The 19,027-nt window shown below is 44.8% G+C and overlaps 1 protein-coding gene across 3 annotated transcripts in view; it reads right to left on the bottom strand.

Moving 5' to 3' along the window:
- ptprea (protein tyrosine phosphatase receptor type Ea) overlaps nt 1-19,027 on the bottom strand; it is a 227,793-nt gene that overhangs the window by 191,585 nt on the left and 17,181 nt on the right. The window contains exon 1 of one of the 3 annotated variants that reach the window (XM_041209370.1): nt 5,359-5,456. The exons of the other annotated variants lie outside the window; for them this stretch is intronic. The gene's annotated coding sequence lies outside the window, so the exon portion shown is untranslated. Of the gene's footprint in view, nt 1-5,358; nt 5,457-19,027 lie in introns of those variants that run through there. 3 annotated transcript variants of the gene reach the window in all.

The raw sequence follows: 19,027 nt of genomic DNA, 5'->3' as shown, positions 1-19,027 counted from the left end.
GAATCAGCCTAGTCAATCTCTTTTGAACTGCCTCCAATGCCAGTATATCCTTTCTTAAATACAGGGGCTAAAACTTTACACAGTATTCCAGGTACAGCCTCACCAACACCTAGTAGAGTGGTAACAAGACTTCCCTATTTTTAAACTCCCACCCTCTAGCAATACAGGCCAAAATTCTATTTGCCTTCTTAATTACTTGCTGCACCTGCATGCTAACATTTTGTGTTTCATGCACAAGAACACCCAGATCCCTCTGTGCTGCACTTTTTTGAAGCCTCTCTCCATTTAAATAATAATCTGCCTTTTGATTCTTCCTCCCAAAGCGCGTGACCTTACACTTTCCAACAGTAAACACCATCTGCCAAGTTTTTTTGCCACTCACTCAACCTATCGATACCCCCATGCAGATTCCTTATGTCCTTATCATAACATGCCCTCCCATCTAATTTTGAATCATCAGCCAATGTGGATACATTACACCCTGCCCCCTCCTTCAAGTCATTAATATAAATGGTAAATAATTGAGGCCCTAGGACTGATCCTTATGGCACTCCACTGTTCATGTCTTTCCAATCTAAAAAAGACCCATTAAACCCGACTCTCTAAGTTCTGTGTGTTACCAATCCTAATACTTTCCCCCCAATACTGTGAGCTCCGATCTTGCGCAGTAGCCTTTTATGTGGCACCTTATCGAATGCCTTCTGGAGATCCAAATACACTAGATCTACCAGATCCCCTTTATCAACTCTGCTTGTTATATCCTCAAAGGACTCTAACAAATTTGTCAAGTATGATTTCCCTTTCACAAAACCATGTTGATTCTGTTTGATTGGGTTAAGCTTTTCTAAATGTCCTACTATTTCTTCTTTAATAATGGACTCTAGCATTTTCCCAGCGACAGATGTTAGGCTAACTGACAAATAGTTTCCTGCTTTTTGCTCCCTCCCTTTTTGAACAGGGGTGTCACATTAGCAGTTTTCCAATCGACTGGGACACTCCCAGAATCCAGTGAGCTCTGGGACAGCATTTTCCAGTTAGCAAGCAGGGTGGGGCCCGCTTGCCGATGCGTACAATGATGCGGGGTGATGATGGGCAGGCATCCTGATGTCACCCCGCGTCATTTACATTTTCATGTCGGCACATGCAGAGCCGAGTTGGCTGCGCGCCCATCAATCTGTCAACAGCCACTCAAGGCCATTAATAAAGTAATTAAGGTAATCAATGAACCTGCCCATCCCACCTTAAGTTGGCGGGCAGGCTGGGAGCCCAGGTGGACTTCTGAAAAAACATGAAACCTCATCCACTGGCAGGATGAGGTTTTGTGAGGGATTTTAAATGTTTACAAAATGTTGAAATGAAAGAAATTGACATGTCCCAGCTCACGTGACAGTGTCACACAAGGGGACATTTCAGGAATTTTATTTTCGCACTTCTAAAAATTTTTGAAATTTCCAGCACTCTCCCTGAGGCAGCACTTAGCTTCAGGGAGATCTGTGTGCTCTTTTGCATCCATGCGCGAAAGAGTACACTCCCATCTCAAAAGGAACCCCCCCCCCCACCCCCCACCACCTCCTGCACAGGGAGCATGCAGTGCTTCTGAACGGACGTCCCACATAAAATGACAGTGTGCCCCTAAGCGGGGACGCCGATCGGGAACCTGCCTGCCCGCACCCACTCCCGTACATAAGACCATAAGACATAGGAGCAGAAATTAGGCCATTCAGCCCATCGCGCCTGCTCCGCCATTCAATCATGGCTGATAAGTTTCTCAACCCCATTCTCCCGCCTTCGCCCCATAAGCTTTGATCCCCTTACCAATCAACAACCTAACTATCTCGGTCTTAAATACACTCAATGACCTGCCCTCCACAGCCTTCTGTGGCAATGAATTCCATAGATTCACCACTCTCTGACTAAAGAAGTTTCTCCTCATCTCTGTTCTATAAGGTCTTCCCTTTACTCTGAGGCTATGCCCTCGGGTCCTAGTCTCTCCAACTAATGGAAACATCTTTCCCACGTCCACTCTATCCAGGCCTTTCAGTATTCTGTAAGTTTCAATCGGATCCCTCCAAATCCTTCTAAACTCCATCGAGTATAGACCCAGAGTCCTCAAACGTTCCTCATATGTTAAGCCTTTCAGTCCTGGGATCGTTCTCGTGAATCTCCTCTGGACTCCCTCCAGGACCAGCACATCCTTCCTGAGATATGGGGCCCAAATTTGCTCACAATATTCTAAATGTGGTCTGACCAGAGCCTTATAAAGCCTCAGCAGCACATCCCTGCTTTTATATTCTAGTCCTCTTGAAATAATTGCCAACATTGCATATGCCTTCCTAATTACCGCGTCAACCTGCAAGTTAACCTTAAGAGAATCCTGGACTAGGACTCCCAAGTCCCTTTGCACTCCAGATTTCTGAATTCTCTCCCCATTTAGAAAATAGTCTATGTCTCTATTCTTCCTACCAAAGTGCATGACCTCACACTTCCCCATGTTGTATTCCATCTGCCACTTCTTTGCCCATTCTCCTAACCTGTCCAAATCCTTCTGCAGCCTCCCCACCTCCTCAATACTACCTGTCCCTCCAACTATCTTTGTATCATCTACATCCCACCAACAGGGGGAAAACGTAGCCCCTGGAATATTTTGACCGATGCCTTCACTATTTTTGCAGCTACTTCCTTTAAAAGCCTTGGATGCAGGCCATCAAGTCCTGACAACTTGTCTGCCTTTAGTCCCATTAATTTGTCAAATGCTTTTTCCCTCATGATAGAGACTGTTACAAGATCTTTCCTCCCATTAGCTCCTTGCTTATCTGATATCTTTGGCTTGTTTATAGTATAATAATTACTTAAAATATAATTATCTACCATTTTCCTGTTCCCCATTTTCAATTCTCCATTCACATTCTCCAAGGGCCCCACGCTCATTTTAGCCACTCTCTTTCATTTTATATACCCATAAACGCTCTTGCTGTTTGGTTTTATATTTCTTGCCAATTTACTTTCATAATCAATTTTCTCCCTCTTTATTAGCTTTTTAGTCATCCAGTGCTGGTTCCTAAAAAATTCCAAGTCCACTAGTTTTTGCCACTTTGTATGCCTTAGTTTTTGATTGGCTACTCTCCTTGACCAACTTTGTTAACCACGGGTGGTTTATCCTTCTCATTGTGTCCTTCTTTTTGACTGAGATAAATTTTTGCTGAGCATTATGAAATATCTGCTTAAATGTCTGCCACTGCTCATCCACTGACCTTCCCCTTAGTCTATTTTCCCAGCCCGCTTTAGACAACTTTTTCTTCATGCCTCTGTAATTACCCTTTTTTAAGTTGAGGGCACTGGTTTGAGACCTGAGTTGCTCACCCTCAAACTGAATTTGAAATTCTACCACGTTGTGATCGCTATCCCCTCGAGGATCTTCAACTACGATATCGTTTAGTAATCCCACCTTATTACACATTACTAGATCTAAAATAGTTGTTCCTGGGTAGGTTTTGCAATATATTGCTCTAAAAAACAACCTCTGATGCACTCTACAAATTCGTCTTCCATGTTACCCCTGCCAATCTGATTTGCCCAGTAAATGTGCAGATTAAAATCACCCATGATAACTGTAGTGCCCTTTTACACACCTCCATTATTTCCCGATTTATACTTTGTCCTACAGTGAGGCAACTCTTTGGGAGCCTATATACAGTTCCCACCTGTGACTTCTTCCCCTTGCTATTCTTTATTTCCACCCAAATTGATTCCACATCACGATCTATTGCACCTATATCACTACTCACCACTGCACTGATCCTTTCCTTTATTAACAAAGCTACACCACCTCCTTTTCCTTTTTGTCTATTTATCCAGAACGTTGAATACCCTTGAATATTGAGTTCCCAGTCTTGATCACGCTGCAACCACGTCTTTGTAGTAGCTATCAAGTCATATTCATTTATTTCTATTGTGTCGACAACTCATCTATCTTGTTACAAATGCTGCATGCGTCCAGATAAAGAGCCTTAAGCTTTGACTTTTTACCATTATTACTCATTCTGATCCTGATTTTTGCTCCACTCTCCTGCTTATGTTTTCTGCCTCTTCCTGTCACGCTGTGATTATTGTTCGCCTCTTCACCAACTTGCACTTCTGCTCTCTTGTTTCTTTTTGATTTTTTAAACTTCCCTTCAATTGAACCTCCCCCCCACCCAACTAATTAGTTTAAAGTACCATCTACAACTCTAGTTATACATTTTGCCAGGACACTGGTCCTGGCATGGTTCAAACAAAGCCTGCCCCAACAGAACAGCTCTCTCCTTCCCTCGTACTGGTGCCAGTGACCCATGAGTTGGAACCCATTTCTCCCACACCTATATTTCAGCCATGCATTTACCTCTCTAATCTTATTTACCCTACGCCAATTTGCCTGTGCCTCAGGTAACTCCATTTTGGACTCAGTTTTGACAGCAGTCACCTGAGACAGAGAGTATGCATCAGCAGCATCAGCTTCCGCATTGCCAGTTGACTCAAGCAGATTTGTTCTCTGCTTTGCTGATTGTTTATTTTTTGTTCTGCACTGCCTAGCCAGGTGCCCTTTCTTGTGGCAATAATTACATTCTTGTCTCTCTTAATCTGCAAACATCTGCTCCATGATTCCCACCACATCTATAGCAAATGTGTATCTTGTCAGCTGAAGCATTGTAATTAGGCTTCCTGACTCCATTGTTCGGTAGACAGGGAATCGCGCTAAAAATCTGCTGTGCCACTTTTCGCACTGTGCTCAGTGGCAGGCCTCTGCCCAACATGGTGCACCGCACCATTATTCACATGCTGCAAATCCTGAGAATATTTTGCGGCACTCTCCATAGTGAGAGAAAGTTCCAGAGCGAGCTTAAAATCAATATCCAATTCAGCAAGCAAACAGCACTATATGGCGTTGTCATTCACCCCGTATACAAATCTGTCCAGCAGCACATCATTCAAGGCATCCTCGAGCTCACAGTACTCGGTCAGCTGTTTCAGGTTCACCACAAAGACGGCAAAAGATTGCCTTGGAGCGCGAATTCTCATGTTGCATAATTACAGATGATTTTGGATGAAAATGCGACTTCACAAGCTCCACTAACTCGCTGTACGACTTAGTACTGGGCGCATTCCCGGCAGTCAGGTTTCTGATAAGATTATACATTTTGCTCCCACACATGCTCAGCAGAATAGCTCTAAATTTATCCTCAGCAGTAACTTCATTCTCAACGAAATAGAAACTGAGCCTCTCGACATACTGACTCCAATCCTCTGCATCAGCATTGTACAGATTAATCCTCCCGAACAACGGCGTGATTGATAAGTATTTCTCAACTTTGTGTTACTCACAGCAACCAGGGCGAAGTATGCAGCATAAGTTGGTTTTATCCTCATCGCCAACCGTAATAACTTGAGGTAGGAGCAGGTTTGGTGCAGAAAAACGTAACTTTTATTGAGGACACATGTTACAATGCTCACAGGCTTGACACCCTCTGTCTGCTGGAAGCCACGCCCCTTAGCACCGACCCAAGGTTGATAGACAGGAGGGAGGGACAACCAATCCAATTACTACAACCACACCTTCACATTCTGGTAGCTGGATCACAATCAGAAACAGGGGCAAATCAGGGGCTTTTTCAAAAGAATTTTATGACCAAGACGAAGTGAAAATCAATGTAGAGGAAATGATTCAAATTTTTGCAACATGTGTCTGCATCCCACACTCTCAGTAATGGATACAGAGAAAGAAGCTTCTAAAATTTTGATTTTGCCTTTATTTGATGCCATTCACAACCTTTGGGGATCCTACAGTGCAGTGTAACCAATTAAGTACTTCTGAACTGTAGGAAATTGAGTAGCCGACTTGTACACAGCAAAATCCTACAAACAGCAATGTGATAATCATCAGATAATCTGTTTTAGTGATGTTGAGGGATAAATATTGGTCAGGACATAGGGGAGAACTCCCTTACTCATCTCTGAATTAGCAATCCTTTATGTCCACCTGAGATGGCAGACCCAACCTTGATTTAATGTCTCATCTGAAAGATGGTTCCTCCAACAATGCAGCATTCCTCCAGTGCTGCACTGGAGTATCATTCTAGATTATATGCTAAATTTGGAACAAAGTCATTTTGAGCAAGCTTTTTCAAGTCATGGGCTACTACTATCACTAAACAGGATTTAAATTAAAGGCTAACATACATATGGGAAGTGTAAATTATATTAACGTATAAAACCACTATTAGCATGTATTTCTGCATTAATTCCTGCTCTGAACTGTTCTAATCCGCAGTATTGATGGATTAGATTCAGATTGAAAGAGAATGTGAAAGGATAGTTTTTAAATGACTGGCTTAGGTTAGGTTGGTTGGCACGAAAGGAACACATAAATAACAGAGGTCGATGCAATGAGAATTTATAATGCCAACCTCACAACACTACCCTTCCAACACAGCACTTTGCGGTCTAATGAAAATACATTGGCAATTAAATATTGCTCAAGGCCAGCAGATAGAGGTGGCTTAAGGCCAATAATTGCAAGATGAAACTAAGAAGGGGATAAAGTCTGCTCTCGCTCATTTGTAACCTCATTGAAATTTATATCATCGTATAGGAAATTCCATAACTGTTAATAAAGAATCTCTTTGCTTGCAAGATTCACCGTGTTAATTACACCCAATTCTCTGTAAAGAGCTTGTTTTTTTTTAAAAACAACCAGGCACAAATATCTCCTGGAACCAAACTATCTGTTAAATCCCTTCATGATGTTCAAGTAAAGATTGTACAGTTAGCTACACATTAACAATAAAGAAATACACTTGACAGAATAGGAAGCTTCTTCCCTTTAAATTTCATCCTATTACAATGCTTTCCTCAGTTCAGTTCCTTGATGAATGGATTTAGACTAAAGTTACTATATGTGCACAAATAAGTGATGACAGAGCAGTTAATAAAGCACGTGGGATCCTGGTCTTTATAAATAGAGGCTTAGCGTACAATAGCAAGGAAGTTATGGTGAATCATCATAAAACACCAAATTGGCCTCAACTGGAGCAGTGTGTCCAATTCAGGGATCCTCACTTTAGGAAGGATGTGAAGCCATAGGAAAGCATACAGAAAAGATTCATGAGAATGGTTTCAGAGATAAGGTACTTCAGTTACGAGGATAGATTGGAGAAACTGGGGCTGTTCTCTTTAGGGAAGGTTAACAGGGCATTCAGTTGAGGTATTCAAAATCATGAGGGGTCTGGACAAAATAGATAGGGAGAAAATGTTTGCATTGATGGAAGGGTTGAGAACAGAGGACACCAATTTAAGGCAATTGGCAAAAGAACTAACGGTGACAAGAGAAAAGACTTTTTATACTCAGCGAGTGTTTAGGATGTGAAATACACTGCATGAGAGTGTAGTGGAGGCAGATTCAAATTGTGTTTTTTCAAAAGGGAGTGGATAATTATCTATAAATTATCCAAAACTATCTCAAAATATGCAGGGCTACCAGGAAAAGGAAGATGAATGGAACCAAGTGAGCAGCTTATACAGAGAGCTGAATGACTTCCTTCTTTGCTGTAACTGTTCTACCAACATGAGATGAGGGTTTTCCTGATTCAATATGAAAGCAGCTTCTGGGAAATATTACAATGGATATTAATATCGTATTAAACTGCATTTACATTGCATGAAAATATCTCAAAGCACTTTACAGAATGAAAGTACATTGACTTTATTATGTATACACATACAGTCACATAAATGTACACATACACAAAGTCAAAAATGTGGGTCTGCTGCTGGTATCCCAAATGTTCTCTGTTACTCCTAGGAGCAATTTGAGGGCCTGACCTACATGGAAGTTGACTCACATTGCCCTGCATCTAGTGGCATGGCAACAAGACCCAGGAATGTAAAGCAAAACTAATCTGAACTCGGAGTCTGTGCTGTTTACAAGTATACTTCCTCAATCTCTCCAAAGGTAGGTCGAGCTGATGCTTAATGAGACAAAGTTTGAAGTTTTCTCTGAATTGCAAGTTGCTTTATTGCACAGTAGGATAAAATGTGTGGAACAGTACCTCTAATCAGTCATTTGGCTTACCCGGTACAACTTATGTTATGGGAATGGTTGTGTCGTGGTAATTTTTACTGATTTATCCAGAGGCCCAGCCTAATGTTCCAGAGGAACAAGTCCATATCTCATCATGGCAGATGGTGGAATTTAAATTTAAATATAAAAACAATAATGGTGACCATAAGACTCTACAGGATTGTTGTAAAAACCCATCTGATTTACTAATGTCCTTTAGGGAAGGAAATCTGCTGTTCCTACCAGCTCTGGCCTTCATTTGACTCTTAACTTCCCTTTTTCAAACTGCTTTCAAAAAAGAGAAAAACAGGACGGGCTATCTTGCAGCGACCCAAGCTCCAGAAAAGGCATGACCGTGGGCCTGCTGCTGTTACCCAAGTTGTTCTCCGTTGTCAGTCACTCCTTTGAGCGATTCAATCTATATGGAAGGTGACTCATAGTGGCATACAGTCAGGAGCTTAGGAACATTGGACTTAGGAGCAGGAGCAGGTCATTAGGCCCTTCGAGCCTGCTCTGCCGTTCAATAAGATCATGGCTGATCTTAACTCTGCTTACTTGTTTGCCCCCCCATACCCCTTGACTCCCTTGGTCTATCAAAAATCTATCTAACTCAGTCTTAAAATATTCACTTACTCAGCCTCCACTGCTTTCTGGGGAAGAGAATTCCACAGACTAATAACAATCAGAAAAAATTCTACTCATCTCCATCTTAAAATGGAGACCTCTTATTCTTAAGAGGTATCCCCCCCGTAAGAGGGGTCCACCCAGTATCCACCCTATCAAGTCCCCTCAGGGTCTTACATGTTTGAATAAGATCACCTCTTATTCTTCTAAACTCCAATGGTTATAGGCCCAACCTGTTCAACCTTTCTTCATAAGCGCTTCATCCTAAGAATGAGTCCAGCGAACCTTCTCTGAACTGCTCCTAACACAATTATATCATTTCTCAAATAAGGAGACTAAAATTGTACACAGTACTCCAGTTGGGAGGAAATGGCCCTGGAGGCCTCAGCATTGTCTCCAGATTCCACGGAGTCTCATGGTACCAATGGATAGGCAAACATGGGCAAGAAAACCTCCTCCTAATTACCACCCAATCACCCTCTCAGCTGATGAATCAACAGTCCTCTATTTCAAACGCCACTTGGAAGAAGGACTGAGTGTACTCTGGGTCGGAGGCTTCAATGTCCATCTCCAAGAATGGCTTGTTAGCACCTCTACAAACCAGCTGGCCAAGTCTTGAAGGACATAACTGCCAGACTTGGTCAGCGACAGGTAGTGAGGGAATCAGCATGAAGGAAAAAACCTACTTAATCTCATCCACACCAATCTACCTGTTGTAGATGCATCTGTCCATAACAGTATTGTTGGAGTGACCACCATATAGTTCTTGGGCAGAGAAAGTCCTGTCTTTACACTGAGGATATGTCATATTGTGTGGCACTATGACCATGCTAAATAGGGTAGATTCAGAACAGTTCTAGTAGCTCCGAACTGGGCATCCATGAGCCATGGGCCATCAGATGCAGCAGAACTGTATTCAACCACAATCTGTAAACTCATGGCCAGGCATATCCCCCACTCTACCATGATTATCAAACCAGGGGAGCATGCCTGGAGTTATACCAGGCATATATAACAATGAGGTGCCAGCATGGTAAATCTGCAACACAGGATGACACTGCATGTTATATAGTGGAAGCAACATGCTGTAGAGAGAGCTAAGCAATCCCACAAACAACAGGTCAGATCAAAGCTCTGTAGTCCTGCCACATCTGGTCGTGAATGGTGATGGATAATTAAAGAACTAATAGAAGGACGAGGCTCCATGAGCATCCCCATCCTCAATAATAGCAGCTAAGTGCAAGAGACAACACTGAGGTGTTTGCAATATCTTTCAGCCAGAAGTGTTAACTGGACGATCATCTTATCTTTCTTCTGAGTTTCCTATCTTCACAGAGGGGGTCTGTAGGGGTCAGTCGTCTGCCGGGTCCAATGGCGATCCTGTGGCCTATTCAAAAGCAGCGCAGGCAGCTCCAGGGAAGCTGCCTGCGTTGGAGTTGCAACAATGACATGGCTGCAACCCAGGAAGGCAAACCCATGCAGGAGGCGGAGTCAGTCCCATATTTCTCCAATGAGTGCCTTGCTGCCCTCCTGGAGGAGGTGGCTGCCAGGAGGGACACCCTTGCCCCCAGAGATGGGAGGAGAAGGCCACCGCACCTCACCAAGAAGGCATGGGAAGAGGTGGCAGCCCGGGTGAGCAACCACGACGTGGTGCGGCGCATCTGGGTGCAGTGCTGGAAGCGCTTCAATGATCTGCTGCGCTCAGGGAGGGTGAGTGCCGTGTTGGTATGGGTCAGTGTGCTGAAGTGTTTTGGGCTGGTCATCCCTGTGAACCTCAGGGGTGTTAGAGTCTGCGTGCCAACAGTCAATGATGCCAGAGCTGGCCAAGGGGGTGAGCCCTGGCTGCTTGGACTGTGTGCCTTGCAGCTTGAGGGTCACGACTCAAAGGTGCCAAGCAAGGTGTTCCTCTGCTGGGGTTGGCCAGGCTGAAATGGCACCGTAGGTAGAGAGTGGACTAATCAGTGCCCCTCTGTCCTTTCAGGAGAAGATATCCCATAACAGTATTGACATCCCATAACAGTATTGGACTGTCAGGGGACCCCCATACTTCCTCATCCTCTCCCACTATCATGGAGCTTGAGAGGCGCCATGCACCTCGGTCAACCAGCCGTGGTGAGGTTAGGGTGTCAGGCGAAGGCAAGAGTGCAGTGCACTGAGGTGAGAATTCAGCTTGTGCAACCATTCTAGTGTAGTCTCTTCATTGATGTGAACCTCAAACCTGGAGTCCCCATTGATAATCAAAAGACAAGGGCACCATGATGTAGATCTCCTTTGTTTCATCTGGGTGCCTGGCACGCACAGTGATAGTGTGATGACTTTAACTAATGACATGTTCTTCTTCTCCCTTTTAGGTTCACCAGCAGGCGTCCGATCTCCGGACCCCAAAGGGCCACCCCTGACCCCAGAGGACCACCATGCTCCCCACGCACCTGCATCATACCCGCCCTCTCAAGCAGGCACCAGTGCAGATATCAGCACCTTGGTGAGCATTAGATCACTGTCTGCTAACTCGGTGCACATTGATGAGGGCACTTCACACTCGCTTGAGGTGCAGGCAGAGGCAGAGTGTGCCCAGGGTGTCAGCAGTCAGAGGACTGCTGGGGACCAGGACGATGCTCAGTCAAAGGCTGATGAAGGGACTTTGGAGTCGTTCAATAGGCAGTATATGCCGGATGTCCAGTGGGGTGTGAGGAAGGATCTGGCGGAGATCCAAGAGAGTATGCGTGCCATGGTCTTCATTTTGGAGGAGTCCCTGCAGAGCAAGAGCACTGTGTTGACCCTCATGGCCAAACGCACTGCCTCCTTCATGGAGAGAATGGCGATTCTCATGAAGAGGCTGCTCCAGGGACAGGATCAGGGGTCCCTGGCGTTGCACTTGGATCTACAAGCCTTCACACAGGCACTGACCTCAGGGTCAGTGTGTGAGATGGATGAGGCACCTAGAATCCCAGCTAGGTGCCCGTCCATCAATGGTGAGCAGGGAGGTCCAGAGCGACCTCAAACAAATTGGCACGAGCTGCTTGTTGTCTCTGCGGGCTCCTCTCAGGAGCTCTGGATGACAGCAGCAGCTCCTCCGCCTCTCTGCCAGTGACCATGGCATCTGATGAAGCTGCAATGACTGGGGAGATGCCAGTGTGGCACTGGCAATTCCCTCCCAGGTGGAGCCAGCACAGGCTCCACGGGCCAGAGGACAAATGCCAAGATAATCAAGGCCAACAAGACAGCAGAGTCAGCAGCTGTCTCCAATGCCAGTGCCAGCGAGAGGGGATCACTAAGACGTAGCACTAGTAAACATAAGTTTAAAGCACCTTAAGCACAAGAGGGACTGGTCACAGGTGATCTTTTGTTCCCTCATTTAACTTTTCGTTTTTTAATGGTGTGACCACCAACACCATTATTGTTCAGTTCAAGAATCTGAGCGTTCCAACATTAAATGACATTTGCTTTTGTGTTATTGGCTTCAGTATGCTTCATTTGTTCTGTAGGTGCAGGGCAGGCCAGTATTTAATGCTGGACGTGGGCCTCTTGAAACTTTATTGCACAGGCACTGAGTGTACCCTGGGGAGCCAAGGAAAGGGTCATTTCTGTGACCCAGGATGGAGGCGGCAGCCCTGGCATGAGGTGGTAGTTCTTATTTGGCAGCCTAGCTGAAGGAGCTTTGGATCAAGGTGTCCTTGGTGTCCCTGCCTCCCTGGAGGTTACCGAGGTTTGGCTCCACACCCTCAGCGTTCTCCTCACCATGCTCATCTTCGGCCTCACTACTGGACTCATCATCTGTTCCCTGTGAAGCTGTGTCAAAATCCTTTTCCTCCAGGGGGTCCCCCTTTGCCAGTGCCAGATAATGGAGAGCGCAGCATGCAACCACTATCAGTGACACCCGCTCTGGAGGGTATTGCAGTGCACCCGCTGAATGGTCCAGGGATTGGAAGCGCATCATGAGAACTCTTATGGTTCTCTCTACCACTGCCCCTTGTGGACCCATGGCTCCTGCTGTACTGCTGCTCTGCCTCTGTTCTTGGACGGCGGAGAGGCATCATGAACCACCTCTTCAACGGATAGCCCTTGTCACCCAGCAGCCATCCATCCAGTTGGTCTGAAGCACTGAAGAGCCTCAGCACCTGGGAGTGTCTCAGGACGTAAGCATCATGGGAGCTGCCAGAGTACCTTGTACAGATTTGCAGAATCTGCGTCCTATGGTCACACACTATCTGCACATTCATGGAGTGGAATCCCTTCCTGTTGGCGAAGGATCCAGCTCACCTGCTGGCACCTCGATGGCCACATGTGTGCAGTTGATGGCACCCAGGATACGGGGGGGGGGGGGGGAGCCGAGCAATTGCTTCAAAACCTCTGGCTCATTCTACCTGGCTGGCCTCGTATGTGTGGAAATGAATGAACATCAATGCGTGCCTGAAAAGAACGTCTGTCACCAGCTTGACGCAACTGTGGACAGCTGATTATGACACTCCGCAAAGATCCCCCACTGACCCTGGAAAGAGCCGGAGGCATAGAAGTTCAGGGCCACTGTGACCTTCAGAGCCACTGGTATGGGGTGTTCCACCCTCCCAGTCGGAGCTGATCTCAGACCCGAACATCTGACAAATGGAGTTAACGGTCTCCCTGGAGAGGCGGAGCCTCCTTTGGCATTGCGCCTTGGACATATTGAGGTAGCTGCATCGCCACCTTTAAACCACTGGCAGCACGATAGTGGTGTCTTCTGTGGCCTCTTCTGTCTTGGACTACCGGCTGGCTCTGCGCCCCTTCTGCCTGCGCCTCTCCTCCCACAGGTCCCTCCCCTGGAAGCTGCATTGGGACACCTGGCCTCCTTTCCCTTCTGCCCCTCTCTTCCTTCTCAGAGAAGGTGCCACGAGCGGAGGCCACAATCCCCAAAAGCAGTGTAATGGAAAGCTGTCTGATTCCTGGAAGGACCCACACAGTCTGAATCCTCCGGGGGCCTTGAAAACACCAATGAGTCCTGAAAGGGAGCCTAGTAATGCTCAGAATGAAGCTCAGAACCAAGATAAAGCTGTCCAGTTCAAATAAACAGCCAGCAGCACCCAATCTCCAAAACTCATCATTACTCACACGGGCTGTGCTGCTGACCCTTCTTTTCCCAACTGTGGGTGTACTTTTGCAAATTGTGGGCTGCCCGCCTGCCTGATTTGCCCATGCGATGGGTGAGAAATCACACAGGCAACGTTAAATCGCCAATAATTGGGGTGTCAAGGGCCTTAACTGGCCTTTTAATTAATGGCAGGTGCGGCTCCATCTCCCACGCGCACCCGCCGACCGAAATATCGCGCAAGTGCGCCTTGACGTCAAGACGCTTGCTCAATGTGCATCATTTTATGCTTGAGTAGTTTGGGCGCGCGCCCGCCAAGGTCGAATTTCTGCCCCAGGATAACATTCAGGCTTGAACTGGTATGTGTCAAGTAACATTTTTACAATTATGTTAAGGACCATTAACTGTTAAAGAAGAAATCCAAACACTCAGCAATTAACCAACAGAACTATGCCAGAAGATTTCACACTTTTTAAACAACATTTTATTGCATATATAAAGAGAAATTAAACAAAACAAACACTATTAACCTGATACTAAAGCTTATAAAGACCTATGTTATAAATTCAACTCTTTTTTACTTCCCATCTCTAAGAGTTCCCCTATTTTACGAAATCTTTATGGTTCATTCACTTTTCCCGGGACCAACTCAAAGATATATCACTGCTCTGTGGAATTTACTCTGATTTCTCTTCAGTGTTCCAGCTATTCACCAAGACACAAATTCTCATGGGGGTTGCTCCACTCGCTTTTGGCTATGTGGCCTTCCACCTTTTTCTTTAGTAACTTTGTAACTCTGGATTCCGCAACTCAAGCTTCCCTGTGACTCCTGTGCAGTGACTTAAAACATCAGAAAACACTCTAGGTTTCCAATAGCCCACTGCTATGGTTTGAAACTACAACCAATGGATTACTGCCAGAACTCCAACTGCAACAAGGGTAACTACCTTTTATTGAGAAGATTACTGTAGATTTGTTCCTTTAGCTTCCAGCTAAACAAACCTTCTGGTCGTTTTTCTCCTCACCAACTTTGTCTTAGACCAAACGTCAGTTCCCAATTGCAGGTTGAGTCATGGACGATAGATCTAGCAACTACTGTACTTCAAGTGAACGTCTGGCTTCATCTCTCAACTTCCAACGTGCTACAAGCTATACAAGACCCAAAGCTGACACAGTCTCTTAGCCAGCAGGCAAGGCTGGTTGATGTTTGGAACAGCAGCTATGCCCTAATTGAATTCACAAAGAAAATTCAAATTCAAAACAAAGAATCTCACTCAGCTCCACCCATCTTCATGGCAATGTGACACACACACACAGCCTGCTCCCAGGTATAATGCAAATTAACTACCTTTTAATTCCAAAGCTTTCCTTAATAGTGGCAGTAGTGTGTAACATCTACAACATGCACTGCAGAAACTCACCAAGGCTCCTTAAGTAGCACCTTCCAAACCCACAGCTGCTACCATCTAGAAGGTCAAGGTTAGCAAATAGATGGGAGCACCACCACCTGCAAGTTCCTCTCCAATTCACTCACCATCCTGACTCGGAAATATATCGCCGTTCCTTCACTGACGCTGCGTCAAAATCCTGGAACTCCCTCCCTACAAGTGTAGCTACAAGCACAGATGCTATAGCGGTTTAAGAAGGCAGCTTACCATCATCTTCTCAAGGGCAATTAGGGATGGGCAATAAATGCTGGCCTAGTCGGTGATGCCCAAATCCCCTAAATGAATTTAAAAAATCCTTTACTGGAATTACTGCAGATGTCATGTCTCCAGTTATTTAGCTAAGCAAGCCCACTGCTATTTTACAGGCCCAAATCTTCTGATCAAGATCGGAACCCTAGTTTCTAAGCCTGACCAGAGAAAAAATACACACTTACCTTCCTTCAAATTTTTGGGGAATCTTCTGATGGAGGTTCTTCCAAACTCATTCAGCACAGGAAACCCCCAGAGGATTTTAGCAAAGGCAATCCGTGCAGAAACCACCCTCCCTTTTTAGAGCAACTAGCTTCCCTATTCCGTTAAGTAAAGAGTTTAAATATCCCGAAGATTCTTTGAAAAGTTATGGAGAGAAAATAAGAGGGTAAGGGGGTAAAGAATATAAGAGCATAAGAAATAGGAATAGGAGTAGGCCTTCGGCCCCTCAAGCCTGTCCCTCCATTCAATAAGACCATGGCTGATTTTCCCCAGCCCTCAACTCCTCTTTCGTGCCAGCTCCTCATAGCCTTCCACTCCCCGATATTTCAAAAATCTACCTACCTCCTCTTTAAATACTTTCAGTGATCTAGCCTCCACAACTTTCTGGGGTAGAGAATTTCAGACTTTCACTACCCTCTGAGAGAAGAAATTCCTTTGCATCTTAGTTTTAAATGAGTGTCCCCTTGGAGTGGCAGTTGAGTAGGGTGGCAGTTGGGTAGGGTGACGAGATCAGGTCAGATCAGGTTGGGGATGCTGGTGGATGTTGGGGGCTAGTCAGGCCAGGTCAGGGTAGTCAGCAGGTGTAGATGGGGGAGTCCAGGGAATCAGTTGTACAGCTATCCAAGAGTTAGACTAGAATTTTTCTAACATTTCCTAGGTAACTATTTAAATAAGTAAGTCGGAAACATCCGAAGTCTCCAACTCTAATCAGAGTTGGCGACTTTTTCACAAGGTGCCAGGGAGCAGGGGAATTGCCCATCAGAAGTTCAAATTTTCTGGGAAATTCCCAGGGAGTCATTACCTTGGGACTTCTGAAGAATCCTGTAGCATTTCTTGCGAGGTACATCCGGTCTCCGACGATCCTGAAACTGGAAGATCTGGGCCATGATCTTACCTTTCTAGCTGTTAATCTCTTAGATCAACAGGGTCCCAACCTTTTAAGTGTAATAAATTCCAAGCTTGTTTGAATTGCATTTACTTAATGTTTGCATATCAGTTTCTTAATCAGATGCCCCCATATTCTACAGTTAAAAGTTTTAGTTTTAGGAATTAAAGTTATATGCTAAAACTTATTAATTATGAACTAGATATTCACGACATTTGTGCCCCACAAGTGCCAGGCAATGACCATTTCCAACAAGAGAGAATCTAACCATTTCCCTTGACATTCAATAAGGGTGCATTACTGTCACTGAAAACACACTATCAACATCCTAGGCATTATCATTGACCAGAAGCTGAACTGGATGAGCTATATAAATACTTCAGCTACAAGAACAGGTCAGAGGCTGGGAATTCTGCAGCCTGTAGGAAATGTGAACCTTTTCCTACTTTTTGTACTTTTTTATATTTACTTTTGAGCTCCTGGTTGATGAAAGGTTAATTTTATATGTGTGAGTTGTTGCCTTTGTGACTTGAGTTAAATCTAAGTCATGCTATAATAGGAATTGGTGGTGTGAACTGATAGTGTGAATAGCAAAAGGAAGGTAAGGACAGATGTCTGAACTATGTTACCGGTTGTGATCAAAAGATATACCTTGATATGTATAGATCAATGCACTTTGGAGCTATAACTAAATGAGAATACTGATGATCAAGTTTGACAAATGGTTATATAGGAAGAAGTTAATGAAGGGCTGCTTAGGTGTTAAGAATGTCCTGTTCAGTTGTGACCATGTCTCCATGACCATTGACAAATGAAATAACAAGATCAAAGCACCATGGAAATGTCAGAACACAGCAAGACCCCCGGCTAAAGAGGATAAAAGAACCCACTTGAAGACAGTTGTTGCACAGATTTCAAGACAGAGGGAGAGAAGAGAGAAAAGGCATCACAAGCTGTTCATTCCCCTAACTATGTGGGAAGCTAGAACCTTTTGAACTAGGATATTGATTACCTTTGTTGTTGCTGCTTAATAAATTGTCCCTTCCAAACCACACACCACCTTGACTTTGAATTATATTGTTGTTCCTTCACTGTCGCTGGAACAACCTAATGAATTGCCTGTCCTTTATGAGTGAAAAATTTCCTGTTTAGCATACTACTCTCCCCATCACACCCCCTCCTCCCTCCTCCCCACCCGTCTCCAACTTCAGAATGAAGAATTCAATTTCATAATGTCTTGGCTCAGTTAATTTCATCTTTCACCTGGACACCCCTTTCCTTTAAACTCACAAGAATCTACATTTTACAATTGTGATGGGTGTCAGACGGCACAAACATGAGAGTGAGTGTCATTTGTTCAGATGGGAATGTGAGGTGCCTGCAGAGAGAGGGATGAATGGATCTGCAAGGTGTGCTGTTCTGAGTTGTGGGGAGAACACTGGAGAAGTCGAAGTGTGGTGCTTGGCACCTGAAAGCATATGCCACTTAACTTTCCTGCCACCCTGAGATCCTGGATCCTCTGTGCACTTTCAGAAATTTGGAGGTACCGTGCTCCTGCTATTGATCTCCATGGCCTCTTCCACGCATGCCTGCTCAGTTTGTGAGACTGGCCTCTTCCTGCCATTCTTGGAAAATATCATCTCATTTCAGTCCCTCAGATCCCACTGCTGGACCTTCAGGTAAGAATGAGACACCCAGGGAGCAACCTCGCCAGATCTCCTCTCCATTCCTGTGGTTGCTGGAGCCTCAGGAATCCATGTTCAATTGAGCATTTGGGGTTCCTTTAATTAAAAAATCCTTACTTTGACAGATTCGGAGTATCAGCCCACTTGCCCTCTGTTAATTAGGAAACCCAGAAGAAAGATGCTAATGTTGTGACTCACTTAGAGAGCAAACAGGTTCCTGGCAAGGGACCATCAGTTTAATATTCCACCCATTGCCTCTGAAAGGGCAGAAAGCAAAAGACAACAATAAATCATCAGAGATAAGGCTCACGTATAGAAATGGCCAATGGACATAATGGAATTTTAATATCCTGACTTGTTCAGGGGAGTGGAACTAGAATTGTTCTTGCAGAAGCCAGCATGGACTCAATGGACCAAATGGCCTCCTTCTGTGCTGTAAGCATTCTATGATTCTATGTTCACGACTATCAAGTCCAAGTTTACTAAATGTAGGAAAGTTTTGGTGAACTACACCTGTAGCTACCAGCCCAAGACTGGTAGCTGTAGTTTGGATTGCAGCCAATCACATTGTTTGGTTGAAGGATTCATTCGGCTGTGCAAGAAACAGTTCTGCTCATGCATGCTTACAGGCACGCTCAGAAATCTCCTCTCTGCATTAACATTCTAGACGCTTACTGTAGGCCACACTGTCTAAAGATTTAAATTAATTGCAGATGGTTTTAAAAAGTATCCAGGAGACACTTTCTAAATCTGGTGACA

This window comes from Carcharodon carcharias, chromosome 17 (genome assembly GCF_017639515.1).
Source record: "Carcharodon carcharias isolate sCarCar2 chromosome 17, sCarCar2.pri, whole genome shotgun sequence".
Taxonomy (NCBI): Eukaryota; Metazoa; Chordata; class Chondrichthyes; order Lamniformes; family Lamnidae; genus Carcharodon; species Carcharodon carcharias.
Note: the sequence above shows the minus strand (reverse complement) of the source record. Positions and strands in the feature narration are given on the sequence as shown.